Below are 13,073 nucleotides of genomic sequence, written 5' to 3'. Positions count from 1 at the left end.
TTCTAAAATATGGCTCCCTAAAACTACTCTTGCCTGTTTGCCTCTTAGAAAGTCTCTGCATGCTCACAAGGATACAGGTAGTCCACTTTGAAGTCTACTGGCCTAGAGACCAAAGGTCAAATGGAGTGGGAGGGAATATATGAGACACCTAAAAGTGTGTGTTGGGGGGGTGGTCAGCAAGTGGGATCCTGCAGCTGGCGAAGCAGAGGAAGAGCAGGTCTGGGGACAACCATGCTGGAGGACGGAGGCTGTGTGACCTAGAGAGGGGGTGGAGGTGCTACAGAGCCAGTGGCACTGTAGGTCCCAGTGGACCCCACGTCCCCCGTTAAGGGCAATGTCACTGAGTGGTGATGCACATGGGCTGTAGCCAGACAGGCAACCTGCTTCGGCTGGTCCATCACACTGGCCTGTGTGACGGTGGGAATGCACTTCTCTCCTGAGGGCTTTCCTGTCCTTATCTGTACCTGTGCTACAGTGTCATTCTGAGAATTCCACACATGATCCATGAACAGGCTTCAGCACAATACCTAGCACTTTGTAAGTACTTAGTAAATATTAGCTGTTTATTATTATCCAAGGTGATGGGAGTTATGCAACCTGGTCCTCCCTGTGGTTGTTTCCTGTGGTTGTTACAACAAATTACCACGACCGGGGTGGCTTGAGACAACAGATATGTGTTCTTGCACAGTTCTGGAGGCTGCAGGTCCACGGTTAAGGTGTCATCAGGGCTGCACTTCCTCCAGGTGCTCTAAGGAATACTCCAGCCCTTGCCTCTTCCTCCCTCTGGTGGCTCCAGCATTCCTTCGTTCACTTGGGGTCCCATTGCTCTAACCTCTGCCTCCTTGGTCACATTCCCTCCTCCTCTTCTGTCTCTCTGTGTGCTTCTAATAACGACTCTTGTCATTAGATTTCAGGCCCATCAGGATAATCCAGGGTGATCTCCTCCTCTCATGATCCTTAACTTCATTACATCTGTGAAGACCCTTTTCCCAAATAAGTTCCATTCATGGGTTCCAGTGATTAGGATGTGGACATATCTTCTGGCGGGGTTGGGAGTGGGGTGGGGTGGGCTACCATGCACCCCATGGCAATGCCCATGTTTTTAATGAATGTGCTGGAAGTACCAGGTGGCAAGATAAGGCAGAGAGTGGCAGAAGCAGGTGACATGGGCCTGCCTATAAGAGGAAGGATTTCATAATAATTAATGAGTAACAGTGAGGAAGTGGAGAGGCTGCCTCCACCTCCCAGCAATATAGGGTGTAGATAATCTACAGCTTTAGGCATAGGGCTTCAGTGACGGCACTGCTCATGGGAAATGGCAAGGTTTCAGCAGAGTCAGAAGGAGAGGGAGTGTAACCCAAAGAGCAACCCCAAAATATAGTAGATTCCTGATGGGACATAGTGTATGCCACATTCAGAAGATGGACTAGTGTAGGGGAGCAGAAGATATTCAGGCAAACAGAGTGAGAGAATGTCAGGGAATGTGTGATAAGGCGGGGAGTCTAGAAGGATGTCAAGGCCAAAGCTGGTGAACCAACAGCCAGTACCTGCCACCATCCTTTGCAGTCCCCTCCCACGTTCCACTCACCTCACCACTCCAGCCCCTCCCCTTGAACTCCCTAGACCAAATCTCTTACAAGGATTTGTGTGCTTTTATGTCCCCAATAAGCAGTGGGGTTGGTGTGCTTTGGTGTCTTGAGAGTGAGAGGCTGAACTTTTACCAGTTTTGTGTTTTCATCTAGAATATCACTATACAATCCCTACGTAAGAGGATTTCTTTTTATAATTGATACTGTATCTGTATCAGTGTAATTAAATATATTTCACTCAGCTCTTCCCACCCTTTATCTCTTAGGAAGCATTGTACTAATGAAAGGCTTCAGATCAACCCTGAAGGGGATGACTCAGGTTTGCAGGTCATTGTGCTCCTGGTTGGGATAAGTAATCACACATTATTTGCATATGTACAGGCCACCCTAGGAATACTCTGGGTTCTCCCTTTTCGAATTAATATTTGGAGAGAAGAAAACAATTAAATTATACTAGAAAGGGAGATCTGGAGAGCCTGTGTTGGTTCTGAAGAGAAATTATGAAATGTAGATAGGTCAAGAGAGTGGAGAGATCTGGTGAAAGAAAAGCAGTGTATAAAATTAATTTTTAACTATTTGGGGTTGGAGGCTGCCTTTGACTTCTTTGAGGATCCGATAAGAACTGTAGATTCTTTCTCTAGACAGATTCACACAAGCATATGCATACAAAACCCCACATGCCGTCTTGCAAAGTACCTACTCAATCCCAAAACCCACCCACCAACTTCTAGGGATGGATCCCAGGCGGCCAGATAAAGCCTCCTGGAGCATAACAGGCTCAGGGAGTGGTAGAAACACCAGCTCCCCTGGGACTGATGGTTGAGATGGGAGAAGAGAAGAAGAGGTTGGAAAGCTGGGTGGACAGGCTCTAATGGCAAGGTCCCAGGAGCATAACTGCATTCTGGAGTAGGCATGTTACATATCTTGGGCAGGAAGTACACCAAAGACCAAGGATCCCAGTTGGTAGACCTGTCACCTTCTTGGCTTTGATGGCCTCATTTGTAAAATGGGAATGTTCTCAGGGTCAGCATGAGGACCAAGTGAGATAAACGTTTTGTAAACCTTTTAGGTTGCAAAGTATCAAATGGGGAGGTTCAGGAAGATTAACCAGGTGGTGACCTGATGGGTATATGCCTCATAGCCCTCAGCTAGGGAGCAGGAAACATGTAATGTGGCTTCAGACTATTAGTCAGGGCAAGGGAACGAGAATATTCATGGACATATTACAAAGTAAGCCAGGTGGAATGAACTTATCATTTTTGAAATAAGGGGTAATATGCCAGACAGATGATTACTTTTTAGTGTGAGTGGAAAGGTCTTGAGTGAGATCAGGAAGAGGATAAGAAATGTTAATCCTGAAAGCCCCTGAATTTTTCCAGAGGTCTTTCTTCCAAAACCAGATGGTACATGAATTAGATTTTCTGTGAATTATAGAATATTAAATTTTATATCCAAACCAAATTGATGTCTTATGCCTGGAACCAATGCACTGTTGAATCTATTGGGAACAGCTTAGATTATCTTAACTATTGATTCATGAAAAAGGTTTTGGCAAAAGGTCTCAGACAAGGAATGAAGCCAGAAACAGCATTTGTCATACCAGATGGGTTGACTCACCCTTTGGACTAGAAATTCACCTGTCTTTTTGTGAAAACTGCCTACTGGTCTATTAAATGGAGCAGGGACATTTGTTATATCATGTATCAATGTAGAAGTCTTGATTATCCAATGTATATGAGCTTCTGGGATACTTTGGTTTGGTGCTAAATGTTATCTATAAAGCTAATCTTTTAGAGAAACTTAATAAAAAACACACCTTTGGACACCCAAAGGTCATCTGTTTGGAAGAAGGGATAGGAAATTGGCCCATAGTCATGTTGGGAGAAAGAAGTCATATTAGAGGTTGAGAATCTACTATACCCAAGTGACAAGCGAGGTCATCTACTCTACCAGATAGCAAATAAGAGATTGTCCCTTGTTTGGGGGCCACACATTGTTGTCTTAATGGCAAAAGGTAACTCCCTAAAAAAGTAATTTGGATTCAAAGTTGTGAAGATTACTCTTCCTTCAAACTTTCCCCTGGCAGTCTTACACTCATCACTTAAAGTTCAGTCAAAATGTCACCTACCTGAGTCGCTCCCCTACCTTCCACACCCCTGCCCTGCCCCCCTGGACACGGTGTCATATCACCCTATTACTTACTCCCTCCTTTCTGTACTGGGTTACTTGTTTCGAGTCTGCCTCCCTCCCACAAAGGAACTTGTCTATCTTCCTCACTGCGGTATTTTCAGCCCCTAGCACACATCTGGGCCATGTTTGTTAAACAGATGCATTTAAAATCCTGAAACAAACCCTGATTTGCTTACCGGTTCTTAGAGTCCCAGCCTTTTTGTATGTCTTATTCCGGCAAGTCTTTTGAATTAGAATCCAGAATAAGACACACAAAAACAGACAATAACAGACATCATAAGACATTCTGTACCTATAAGATAGAGATACAAGGTATAGAATCCCTGTTTCTGCTGCTGTCCTAAATTCAGAATTCCCTTACACATCACAGGACCACTGCAATGACCCCCAAAGTGTTCTGCTTGCCCTTGGTCTCTACACCCACTCAAGGGCATCCTGCAAACCCTGTGCTGGATGAATCTTTGATTTCCTATTCAAAAAATAAGCCATCAGTCAGACTTTCAAGTACCCTCAAACCTGTCCCTGTTTCCCATCTTTTTCTTTTTGTACCCTTTGACTCAGTTAAGTCCAAGTACTCCTCCCTTTCCATACATAGCCTGCATTTTCCTGCCTCCAAGTCTCTGCTCAGGTAGTGCTCTTTACTTGCCCCATTATTAGCCGACTTTAAGACCCAACTCCAATATTCTGTCCTCCAAGGAGTCTTCCCAGATTTCCCTAAACTGGAAGTAACCGCTGCTTCTTTCGACTTTTCTCACACAGTATTTGTCCCTCTCTTCAAGTATACAACATTTTATATAAATGTCTGGCCTCCTCCACTAGACGGCGAAGTAGTTGGGGGTGGGACTACATCTCATCTCCAGTGCACTAAGCATAGGGCCTCCCACATGGGAGATACTCAGCAAGAGTCGCAGAACGCAGGACCATGTCTGCATTCTTGTTTGGGTTCAGTTTTATTTTAAGCACAGGAAAATGCAAAACATCCTGGAATATATTACTCACGATTATTGCCAAAGGAAAGAAATCTGTCTCCTATTTGAAGAACTGCCTGGCGATAGATTGTGGCAATCACACAGAACTTTGTAATTTGCAACGGGTTCCACTTCGTTTGATCCCACAAGCTTGTGAGGTGAGTTGGTGTACTACAGGTGTCTCCAGTTCCTTGTGAAGGAACCTGAGACTCGGGCAGGAGAAATCACATGAGGTGCAATAACTAGTACGTGGTGGGGCTGGAACTCAGGTCCTGGGATCTCTCACCCTTGTCCAGCAGGAGGTGGGTGGAGACTCTGATCAATTATTACTGCATGTTAGAGAGATGGCTCCAGGAACTCCAGTATTTCCAGATAAGCATTCATTCTGGGGTGAGAAAGACTGAAGGTAAATGAGCTAAGCTTTCGATTCCCCACACCTTGGGATGAAGAGCAATTTAAAAAGCGGTAGAGTTTGAGTAGACGGTGACTGAGACATTCGATTTTTATTTTATTTTGTTTTTTAAAATGATTTATTTGAGAGAGAGAGAGAGAGAGAGCATAAGCAGGAGAGGCAGAGGCAGAGAGAGAATCCCAAGCAGACCCCTGCTGAGCATGGAGCCCCACACAAGGCTCTATCGTAAGACTCTGAGGTCACCACCGGAGACCTGAGCGGAAACCCGGAGTCTGATCGACTTAACCGACTGCATCGCCCAGGCACCTTGAGGCATTTTATAAATTAAATGGAAAGGATGCTTACCTGCAAACTACAAGCTGGTCCAGCGTAGGCATCTTTATGCCTGAGTCTTTGTGTCTCCTAGAATATTCAAGGCAGTAAGAGGTGAGAGAAAGAGTTCAGGCATCGGACCTACAGAAGCCTGGGCTCAAGCCCCAGCCTTACTATTCTGTCTGAGTGGCTTGGAGAAACTGACTGTCTGCGCCTACCTTCCTTATCTGTAAATGAAAGAGTTGTCATAATCATGTCTCCGTGCTGTGGATCTGTCATCCCATTCAGCTCTCCCTGCACTCCGAGAAGTAGGTATTTTATTTATTTGTTTGTTTGTTACTATTTTTCACTCCTTTCTCATTCTACAGATAAGGAAATGGGTCAGAGAGATTAGGAGCCAGAACAAGAGATTGCCAAGAAGATGAACCGCAGCCCACTCACTCACTAGCCCACGTGCCAGGTTCCGTCGACAGAACCCTGATAGGAAGACCTGTCCCAGCACGGTTCGTGTGAAGGTTAGATAAGGAAATGTGTTTGAAGTGTCAAGATGATATTAATTAGATCCCTTCTCATTTTTTAAAATAAATATTTGCAAATAAATATCCCCAGGCACATCTGTATTTCTTTAAATCATGTTTGAATTATAGGCCTTTTGTTTAATGATAATAATTAGTCAATCAAGTTTTTGTTTACACTCAGCTTTTTTTTCTTTCTTTCTTTTTTTTTTTTTTTCCATTTCTGGGGAAAGCTCACCATCAGAACCTGAGGAAGAGCCAAGCACTGCCCACCACTCGGAGGCAGCAGAGCGCACGTCTGGGAAAGGCCCTATGAAGCAGGGAAGAGCCTTTGAAGTCGGGCTTTTGCAAAAACGAACCTATAAATGATGGCCTATATCGTAAGCACAGTAATGAATTGCCTTAAAACTGGTGTCTGCTTCCCTTTAGTGGTTTTATTATTTTTTTTTAACATATCAGTGTATTTCTTTTTATTTTCTTCTTCTTTTTTTAAGTTTTTATTTAATTCTGGTATAGTTAACATACAGCGTTCTATTAGTTTCAGATGCACAATACAGTGCTTCGGCAATTACCTACATCAGCTTCACATTAATGTTTAATGGAGAATTACAGAAATGAAGCAAGGGGAAAAAAAAACCTGGGAAGAAAATATTGTACAAGAAATTGTTGATGGGTGTAGGAAAGTTCAAATTGCATTTAAGCATGAATGTTTTCATCAGACTTTTTTACTCTCCCTCATGATGAGTCTAACATCAACAGACTAGAGAACATTCCAGAGGCGAAAGGACTGTCGGGACCTGGAAGAGGGTAGAACCACAAGATAGACAAGACCAAGACTCAGCCCTGATTTTGAACCTTTGCTCTCACTCTTATCAGCTGTGTGATCTTCAACCAATGCCTGTACACGCTTGCAGCCCTGTGGCAGAGGTTGCCTGTGCTTCCTCACATCATTGCCTTTTCTCTGAGCACACAGGACAACTGAGCAGTGGCCCTGGGACAGATTCCGGCCAATGCGGTACCCATAGTACATCCAAGGCTGTGTTAAAATTCTTCTGTTTTGCCACCTGGGATTTCTCCTCCAAATAATTTTTTTTCCCAATACAAAACATGGCATACTTACTGTGGAAGATCTGAAAAGAAATTTAGAATGAAAATATCCAGCCACTAAGATGATCATTATTAAGATCATGGAATATTTCCTAAGTATATTTTTTTTTATCAGAGTTGAGAACATAATGCCCATACGATTCTGTATCTGTCGTACTTTTGCTTGTCATTAACCTAAGCCTCTCCCCCGTGTCACTAAACACTACTTATTACTTTCAGGAGTTCCGTAATATCCCGTTGCAAGGACATACCATAGTTTTCCTGACCAATTTCATACTGTTGGGTAGGTAGATCCTTTCCAGTTTCTCAGTGTTCTACAACATGCTGCAATGGCCATATCTGTAAACTTTGGGTCTCTTCCTTTGCAGTCTGAATTCTTTAAGGTGATTGAGGTTTTAGACTTGGGTAATACATGAGAAAATGTAATGTGTGTTAGAAATAACCGGATTTCTGGAATGTAACAGCATAGGGAGGTCAGCTGTGGGAACTGGGCTGCAAAATTCTTTTCTGCACCAGCTCTGGGGAGAAGTACGCAGCTGTCTGAGCATGAGGGATGATGGAGGGTCCTCCCCCAGTTTTCTTTGAGGGCCAGGTAAGCCCTCTGTCTTGGAAGAGTCCAGACTCCTGTTTCTTGAGCTAGTGGTTATGCAGGCCATACTTCTTGAGGGTTGTTCCTTTTTACTTATTATTTTGACCAACACCTGAGTTTTTTTTAATGGAACTATAATTAACATGCTGTAACATTCACCCTCTTAAAGTGCATAATTCAGTGGTTTTAATATAATCACAAAGTTGTGCAACCATTACCATTATCTGACTCCAGAACATTTTCATCACCCCAAACAGAAATGTGTACCCATTGGCAGTCCTTCTCTCACTGTCCAAACCCTTCGCTCCTAGTAGCACTAATTTACTTTCCCATGTCTATTGATTTGCCTATTTTAAAAAAAGATTTTATGTATTTATTCATGAGAGAGACAGAGAGAGGCAGAGACACAGGCAGAGGGAGAAGCGGGCTCTCTGCGGGGAGCCCGACGTGGGACTCAATCCCAGGACCCCGGGATCATGACCTGAGCTGAGGGCAGACATTCAACTGCTGAGCCACCCAGGTGTCCCTGCCTATTTTACCTTCGTGGAAGTGGGGTCTATGACATGTGGGCATTTATGTCTGGCTTCTTTCACTTAGCGCAGTATTGTCAAGGGTCATGCATGTTGTAGCATGTATCAATACTTCATGTTTTAAGGCTAAGTAATATTCCACTGTATGGGTAGATCACCTTTGTTTATCCACTCAACAGATAACAGACCTGTGACTTGTTTCCATTTTTTGGAATAATAATGCTGCTGTGAACACTTAATTCTCTATCTCTCTCTCTTTCTTTCTTTTTTTTTCTTTTCTTTTCTTTTCTTTTCTTTTTTTTTTTTTTTTTTGAGAGAGAGAGTGCACAAGAATGGGGCTGGGGACTTTGGTACAGAGAGAGGGAAATGAAGAGAGAGAATCTTAAGCAGGCTGCATGCCCAGCACAGAGCCCCACACAGGGCTCAATCCCATGACCCTGAGATCATGACCAGAGCTGAAACCAAGAGTCTGACTCTTAACCATTGAGACTCCCCTTGAACATTGAATTCTAACTTAACCATGTACAAGTTATTGTGTGGATACATAGTTCCAATTCTCTTGGGTATATACCCAGGACTAGAATTCCTATTAACTCCGTGTTTAACTAACTAAAGAACTGCCAAACTGTTTTCCAGAAGGCAAGCACGTTTTTACATGTCCTCCAGCAATGTGTAAGAGTTCCAATGTCTCTACATCTTCATCAACACTTGCTATTTGTCCATCTTTTTTATTATAAGCCAGAACAAGGGTTTGCTAGTAGGTGTGAAGTGAGATCTCATTGAGGCTTGGTTTGCATTTTTTTAATGCTTAGTAATGATAAACGTCTCTTCACATTCTTATTGAGTATTTGTACATCTTCTTTAGAGGAATGTGTATTCAAATCCTTTGCCCGGGTTTTTTGTTGTTGTTGTTTTTGTTTTTTAAAAGACTTTACTTATTTATTGAGAGAGAGACAGAGAGAGCACAAGCAGAGGGAGCAGCAGGCAGAGGAAGAGGGAGAAGCAGACTCCCCACTGAGCAGGGAGCCTGATTCCGGGCTGGATCCCAGGACCCTGAGATCACGACCTGAGCCAACAGTAGACGCTTAGCCAACTGAGCCACCCAGGAGCTCCTTTGCCCAGTATTAAATCTGGTTATTTATCTTTTTTTGTAGAGTTGTAAGAGTTTTTTTTAAAATATATTCTGAATATAGATTCTTATCATATATAAGATTTGCAAATATTTTTTCTTATTTTGTGAGTTGACTTTTCACTTTCTTGGTGGTATCCAAGAAACACAAATGTTTTTATTTTTGATGGAGTTTATCTATTTTTTCTTTTTGTTGTGATTCTGGCGTCATGTCTAACTCAAGTTCACAAAGATTTATTCCTGTTTTCTTCTAAGAATTTCATAGTTTTAGCACTTGCATTTAAGTGTCTGATTCATTCTGAGTTACTTTTGTATATGATGTGAGGTACAGATACTTTCTTTCTTTCTTTCTTTCTTTCTTTCTTCCTTCCTTCCTTCCTTCCTTCCTTCCTTCCTTCCTTCCTTCCTTCCTTCCTTTCTTTCTCTCTTTCTCTCTTTCTCCCTTCCTTCCTTCCTTCCTTCCTTCCTTCCTTCCTTCCTTCCTTCCTTCCTTCCTCTCTTTCTCTCTCTCTCTCTCTCTTTCTCTTTCTCTTTCTTTCTTTCTTTCTTTCTTTCTTTCTTTCTTTCTTTCTTTCGTATGGATATGCAGTCATCCCAACACTATTTGCTGAAAAGACTATTCTTTTCCCAGTGGATTGTCTTCACACCCTTGTTGAAAATCAATTATCTATAAACATAGGAGTTAATCTTTGGACTCTCAGTGTGTGTCTATCCTTATACCAGTGCCACACTGTCTTGATTAGTGTAGGTTTGTCATAGGTTTTGAAATTGAGAAAACTCTGTCTTCCAACTTTGATCTTTTTCAAGACTCTTTTGGCTATTTTGGGTCCCTTGCATTTCTATATGAATTTAGGATCAATTTGTCAATTTATGCAAGAAAGGCAACTGAGGTTTTGACTGGGATAGTGTTGAATCTGTAGACCAGTCTGGGGAGTATTGCCATCTTAACATTATTTAGTCTTCTCCAGTGTTATTCTTAAAAAACAAAACAAGCCACAAACCTCAACAGTTACTTAACTCACATAACCACAATTATTGTTTTTCCGCAGTGTGGATAGCTCCTATTTCCTCCAACTACCTTTTAAAATGGAATGCTTTGCCTTGTAAATGAATTATTTTCTTTTACCAGACAAGCTCAACTATTTATATTTCTATATGATTCTTTTTAGTGAGTTATTAGGAGTAAAATATGAATTTCACTAAAAGGTGGAAATGCCAAGGCAAAAAAAACCAAATATCCAAATGACTGACCTATTTGCCACAAAAGAATAGGTGGAAGTGTGATGAAAAGGCAAAGTTCTGGGTTTGCGTACCACGATGCTCTCCCAGAGTATTAGCAAGTGCTCATTTTGAATCCTGCGTGTTCTCCGTTCGCGTGCCACTCTTTGGTGTGCCGTTTTTAAATAGTACTTAATGTCTCTGAAAGTGGTGTGATCTGGGTTTTTAGGTGTCTTTGTGAGCATGTGTCCGTAATATGAGTCACATTTACATTTTTTTAAGATTTTATTTTTAAATGATTACTCTACCAACATGGGGCTTGAACCCACAACCCAAAGACCAAGAGTCGCATGCTCCACTGATGGAGCCAGCCAAGTGCCCCAAAGTCACACTTAATTTTAATGACAGATTAGAGTTGCTAGAGCGTCCCCTGTTGCCTCTTCTGCACTTGGCCCTCACCCCTACCCCACCTTGTTTCTGCTAGGCCTCCAGGAGACACTCATGGCTGGATTGCCAAAACCACGTAAGAGTGCCATTTGGGGATTCATTTAAGTCTCCCCAGAGGAGCAGAGACTGAGCACCAGAGCAATGCCATTTCTGTATAGACGAAGAGAATGGTCTTCTTGATCCTAAATCGTACCTAGTCCTGAGTCTTTCTGGATCACTGGAAAGTGATTTTCCAAATCATTGGAAAAATCCAAAAAAACCTCAGGCCCTTTCATCCTTAACCATACTGCAACCGCATTGAAGCCCCTCCAGGGGAAATAGGCAGCATCCCATCTATAACCTTCTCTATTCTTCCTATTTCCACCTCACCCCAGTCTTCTCCTTCCTTCTGGTGGCCAAAAAGAAGCTGAATGAATGTAAGAATAGGAGGGCTGGGGGCCACCTCACTCACTCAGGGAGCTATCTGCTCTCTGGGGCCAACGTGAGTTTCTGTTGGTTGAAAACGGACCCATCCCCAAGAAGCGTTACGAGGATTAACTCAAGTAATGCAAATAAAAATACACGAAAATAATGCAAAATAAAAATAAAATAGTGCAAAAAAAAAAAAAAAAAGTCCCTGGTTCAAAGAAGACATTTTCTCCTGCGTTTAATTTTTTTTTTTTTTTTGAGAGGTAAGGGAGCAGTGGAGAGAGAGGGTGAGAGAGAATCCTAAGAAGACTCCCTGCTGAGCACAGAGCCCCAGGCAGGGCTCCATCCCATGACCCTGAGATCATGACCTGAGCCGAAATCAAGCGTCGGATGCCTAACCGACTGAGCCACCCAGGCGCCTGGCTCTTGGGTTTCAAAATATTGAAAGCGACAAGATTCCTTTTTTGGTTAAAGGAACCTTTTCCAAATATTTCTCACTGCCCCTGGGGAATTTTCCCCAGGGCCTGTGAGTCCAGAAAAGACTGCTGGGCTAGCCCCCCTCCTTCCTATGGACTCACATGGCTCCATCCAGTCCAGAGCGCGGATCAAACTTAGAATTAGAATTGCTTCCTTCTCTGCTCACTTGCCAGGCGCTCGGGGATGATGGACTGCCTGTCTGTGGGTTTGGCCAGCTGGTGCCAGAACATGGGGGCACAGTGCCTCTTCTGAGCTTTCTGCCCAGGGCAGGAAGGGACAGAGGGTGTCCCGGCTCACCCTTCTGCCCACAAGGCCAGGGCATTTCAGTACAGTCACTGCCCTTGGCTTCGACAAAAATAGAAGCTTGTTTCATCCACCCTGTGCGAGGTCTTTCCCGTGACTCCTCCTCCCCAGAAATCCCCACTATTAGGAAACCGGTCCTCCTCCTCCACCCTGGGGGCCCCACCCCTGCCACTTTCTGGCACCACTTCCAAGGCAGGCACTGGCCAGCCACTGCATCCCCTTTCCTTTTGCTCTGATTTCGGCACAGGTGCCGCATCCAGGCACCCTGACAAAGCTGTCCCTTCTCCAATCTGGCCAGCCGCGGCTCTGCATAATTGCGCTCGGCTGCCCACCTGCTCCCCCCCGGCTGTCCCCGACCCCACAGCAGGTGCGGCCCATTGCAAAACCTCCCGGGCCGAGTGAGGAATCAGAAATGCCAAACTGGGTTACATAAGTGGGTTAGGCAGGTGGCGGGCGAGGTGCATTCTATAAGGAAGTTGTGAGTCAGGAGCCTGGCAACGTGAATTCTCAGTTCTCAGTTTGGTTTCGTTTCAACAAGCAGTTACTGAATGTCTGGTGTGTTCGCAGAGGTGTGAGAGATGATTCTAGATGTTGGAATACAGAAGTAGAAGAAGGGCTCTGTGAACCAGGCCCTGAGGACACCAATACCACAAGGCGCAGGCCCGGACTCAGAGAGGCCTCAGTCTGGGGGGGAGTCAGAAACGGGAAGCAATAGAGACACCACCTTGGGACCATATGATAGTGACAATGAGTGCAAGGTACGGAAGGAAAAAGGAGTAATTCTTTCTGGAGAGTCTTCAGGGAGGAAGAAGTAAGGTTTATGCTGGGTTTTGAAAAATGAATGCAAGTTTCCAGGTGGATGAGAACCTGCTGAAGACC

The 13,073-nt window shown here is 43.7% G+C and overlaps 1 long non-coding RNA gene across 1 annotated transcript; it reads left to right on the top strand.

The window, feature by feature from the left end:
* The first annotated feature begins 439 nt into the window (after positions 1 to 439).
* LOC144306356 (uncharacterized) lies at positions 440 to 6,368 on the top strand. The gene is made up of 3 exons (XR_013373426.1): positions 440 to 537; positions 5,840 to 5,986; positions 6,220 to 6,368. It is a non-coding gene; the product is annotated as an uncharacterized LOC144306356 (long non-coding RNA).
* The last annotated feature ends 6,705 nt before the right edge of the window (positions 6,369 to 13,073 follow it).

The sequence above is a fragment of the Canis aureus genome, chromosome 37, assembly GCF_053574225.1.
Source record: "Canis aureus isolate CA01 chromosome 37, VMU_Caureus_v.1.0, whole genome shotgun sequence".
Classification (NCBI taxonomy): Eukaryota; Metazoa; Chordata; class Mammalia; order Carnivora; family Canidae; genus Canis; species Canis aureus.
The sequence above is the reverse complement of the archived record's forward strand: the minus strand, read 5'-3'. Positions and strand labels throughout refer to the sequence as shown.